The following is a 4,627-nucleotide window of genomic DNA, read 5'->3' on the forward strand; positions in this document are numbered from 1 at the left end:
TCAAGCAATAGAGATTTCTCGAATGAAACAACAAAATTTTTATTCAAACAAATAATATTTCGTACAAACATATGTTGTTTCAATAAAACAAATTTTAGTCAAATAAATAGGAATACTAAATCCAAAGAAACCTTTTTCTCTGTGCAGTAGATAACTTTGTTGCTTAAAATTTATATATACAAATATTTTTATTTTACATATCTTTTTCTTATATTATTTATTATAATTAATTTTCGTCTGACTTTTTCACTTATTCTTATAATTTAAGAACAATTCTCGATATAATTTGTACAAAAACTTTAAAGAATCTTTGCACACAATTTACTACAAAAATATCGTATTTATATATATAAGAAATCATAAAAATGATAATAATAAAAATATACATGATTTAAAAAAAAAATACAATTATTCTACTTATTTTATATAAAATTTAATTTTTATTTATATGGAATACTTATTGATCTTTTATATGTAGTTGTCTAGTTTCAAATTGTATTTAAATAAAAAATGTTACACTTAAATATAGAAAGAAAGTAATATTAGTAGATATATTATGGAGAATATTCACAATATACATTTTTAGTAAAAATATGTTATTTATCAAAGATGTATTTTAAGCATACCTATTTATGATATAATATCTATAACAAATAAATTTTACTTCCGTTACAATATTAAAAACTCTTTATTAATAATAATTACAATATTACATCAATAAAATAATATGATATAAAATAATATGCAGTAGTAATAATAAATAAAACAAAGTTTTTTATGTACAAATATATTTTTAATTGTACATTAACATAAAAAATTATATGCATTATTATACAAGAACACCAGATTTTGTTGCTTTTTTGTTGTTCCAAAATAGTGCAAAAACATATCAAAAAAATTACATTGTTAAATAAATATCTATGAATGATCAAAATTGCATCGTAACCAAAATTTTCCTCGTAACTATACTATTGAAATAAATAAATTTCCGAATTTGTTGCTAACCCTGACACATGAAAAATAATTAACAAATAAGCGCAAAAATTATTTATCGGACGCAATTTCGTTAAAGGAAAAAATTGTTTGTTTTAGCATAAAGTATCACGTCTTGTACTTCACGGACGCGAATTTGAAAACACCCGTATAATATATTTATATAATATATATGTTTAAAGAGCACTTGTTTCAAAACAAGTGACTTTAATAAATTTGCTAAAAACTCTTTAGATAATTTATATTTACCTATATGTTATATGAGTATTATTCAGTCTTATCTATAAGAAAAATGACGGGGACAATGAAATCTACTTCATGAATAAAAATTATTCGAAAAAAATTTGAAAAGAGTGCTATGTTGCACATATAATTTCATGAATATTCAATAAATTATTGTCTCGCATGGTTGAATCTTATTAACGGTTTGCACACGTAACAATATTACGATTATCTATTAAGCAAACATATCGTGTGATACACTTATAAAAAGTACGAACAATAGTGCACGGAGTATATAAATAGCTAATTTATTACGATATCATTGCGATGATCGGAGGATAATAATATTTCTACTTATATTTTAAATACTTTTGTATCAGATACCTATATAACTGCACCGACTGCTTTTGGACTTGTAACACAATCGACAAAAATAATATAATCTCACAAATTAAATTGATCGTCGATTTAATGCTACTAGTACCTTAAATCTGTAAAGAATTTTGTTACGAAAAATATAATAAGAACTTTATATATATTCTTTATAAAAATTTTATATTAAATCATAATTTTTACAATACACGTTTGGTCTGTAGTACCACCTAACTTGGTTAAATTCCATGACACAAAGAAATTTGGAGTCGCTTGTGATAGCAGATGTTTCAATAAATAACTCATACTACGTAACATTGTATAAATTTAAACATAAAAGGAACTAAGTTCTCGGCGCGAGCCTCGATCCGAATAAACTAATTGTTTTTCATGTGTTATAATTAGCAACAAATTAATTCGGAAACTGATAGTATATGTTACGAGAAACATTTTGGTCAAAGTCATGCAAGCAACAAATTCTGTACATGTAACTTTTAGTTATGACGCTACGACGCGTAACGCTGCAGTTTTGATCATTCATAGATATTTGTTTAACAATGTAATTTTTTCAATATGTTTTTGCACTATCTTGGAACAACAAAAAAGCAACAAAATTTGGTGTTCTTGTTTTTTGATATCGCACCTCTATATATATTTTTTCATTATGGGGGGATTAAACTTGCTATTAACCTGGATCCCCATTTTTTTGCTGCTAAACGGTTGGAACAACAAAGTTCGATCTAGTGCAACAAATTAGCAACAAAATAGTACTAAATTTTTGATCATGTTCCAATTCGATTTGCGAGTCCATTAATAGGGGTATTGTGATATTTATCAATGTAATCATTCGATGCTTCTATTTTTGTGCCGGTTTCAGAAATGTTTTCTTCTGCATTTATTATCAATTGCCTTACCGAGTTGATAATACTCTCTTTTAATATTTTGACTCTTTCTGAATTTATTCCGTGATAAGATAAATGCTTTAAGAGCGCGAATGTGGCGTATCAGGCAGCGTATGAGACTGCTATGCCAGAGATCGTGGGTTCAATCCCAGGCAGAACCGAAAAATTTTCATACGCTCGTAGCTCCTCTCGGCAGGCAATGGCAAACCATCGAGAGTATCCTTGCCAAGTACACTTCTCTAAACAAAATCGTCGTTGGAATCGACGTTAAACTGTAGGTTCTTTATGACTGTGTACAATCAGCGTACTCATCACAAGCATATAATGAGAGAAGTCACTACTGTATGCCCCATATTAAACAGTCAGCTTTGATTGTGTGATTTTTCGGATTGTCGTAAAATTCTTAACAATATTACAAAAGTAAAAGTGCATTTATATCATGAACATGGTCATCTTGTACATATCAATCTTGTAATTACTGATTCAGTAAACAGGAACGATACCGTATTCATTATAATAAATGAAGTTTTACTTTTGTAATATTGTTAAGAATTTAACGACAATCCGAAAAAAATATTTTTTTATTTATCATGTCGGAATTACGTATATTCACTAGCATGCACTATGAGAAACTAAACAACCGACATAACATGTACACCGTGGAGAAACGTTCGGAGAGCTAAACAATTCAAACAGAAATATTTATTAATATTATAACAAAGATTTACGCGCGTATTTGAGACTAATATTAACTTAAATACATAAAGTGTTGTGTAAATGTCCGGACATAGGTACATGTACAGTCACTCTCTCTTCTCTCTCTCTCTCTCTCTCTCTCTCTCTCTCTCTCTCTCTCTGCGACTAGACAGTACCTATGTCCAGACAGTTATATAAAACTTTATTTATTTAAATTGATACTAGTCTCAAATGTTTTTTACCTTAACGATCAATTTGAATTAGTTGTCTTTTGTCATTAACATCTATTTATAGTAATATTTCCCGTCAGCATAACTAATTTCCTAATTGTGGTTGAACACTGGGATAATAGAGTCCTCCAGGATTTTTAAATTTTCACTTTAAATGAAAGTTGAAATGCTAAAAACAATTATTACAATCACAATATGTATTAAAAATAATTAAATCTGTTATTTTTTTATTGTATTAAAAATTACAAGCATATTAAACGCAGTTATTTTCACGCGTCATGATGGCGTCGATGATGTGACGTCATAATTTGGTGCAGATTTGACAGCTGCCTTACAAACATTTCAAAATGAACGAAAACATGCAAAAGTCAGCGAAAAAACGTTATTACAAGTGATGCTTTGTTCCCTTGTATAAAAGTATAACTGTTTCCACGCCTTCAAAGGTATTTGTATCGGTGCCAAAAGGAAATATGAGGAAAAAATAGTTTGAGATCGATGAGACGCGACGATGCTTTGTCTATATTATTGAACACCAGCATGTTTTGCTGTAAAGATTATTTTAACGTAAGTTTAAATATTATGTTTAAAATTAGTTAACAAAATATAATTCACAATTCGTTATAGTTGCAAGAGGATATAGAGAACTATATGAAAGTACAGCTTGATCCAGATGCATCTATGCGATTAAGAAAAGGAGTATTGCCTATACAATATTTGATTATCAAAACTTGACAGACAACGTTGTCATTTAAAACGTGAACGTTCAGGAATTCTAAAACATTAGAAAATAGAAAGTTTGAAATCCTACAGATTAAATCGGTTGATAAGATTATGAACACATAATAGATAAACCTGTTACTGAAGAGCCAGACGTTATTGGTCAATATTGATAATTATAGATTGATGATTATATTTTACATTTTAGTTGAATTACATAATATAATATTAAACAATATTCATAATGAACTTGTAGATAATCCTTCATCAATTGAAAATAACAGCGTCGAAAGTGATTTGAATAATGTATCTCCAAAATACAAGGACGTCGGTGTTCAAGCAAAATTACAAGTTCAAAAAATAATGTGTAGCAAATACATATAAAATGTAATTTATTACTTATGCCAGATGCTTGTTGTGCAACAGATAAGAAACACATTATTCAATAGAAGCAAAAAGTGGTACAATCTTCATCGACAACCAGTACCATTATAA

At 28.1% G+C, this 4,627-nt stretch overlaps 1 pseudogene; it reads left to right on the forward strand.

Moving 5' to 3' along the window:
- The first annotated feature begins 3,762 nt into the window (after window positions 1-3,762).
- LOC108764814 (uncharacterized) lies at window positions 3,763-4,627 on the forward strand (annotated as a pseudogene).

Source organism: Trachymyrmex cornetzi, unplaced genomic scaffold, assembly GCF_001594075.2.
Source record: "Trachymyrmex cornetzi isolate Tcor2-1 unplaced genomic scaffold, Tcor1.1 scaffold454, whole genome shotgun sequence".
Classification (NCBI taxonomy): Eukaryota; Metazoa; Arthropoda; class Insecta; order Hymenoptera; family Formicidae; genus Trachymyrmex; species Trachymyrmex cornetzi.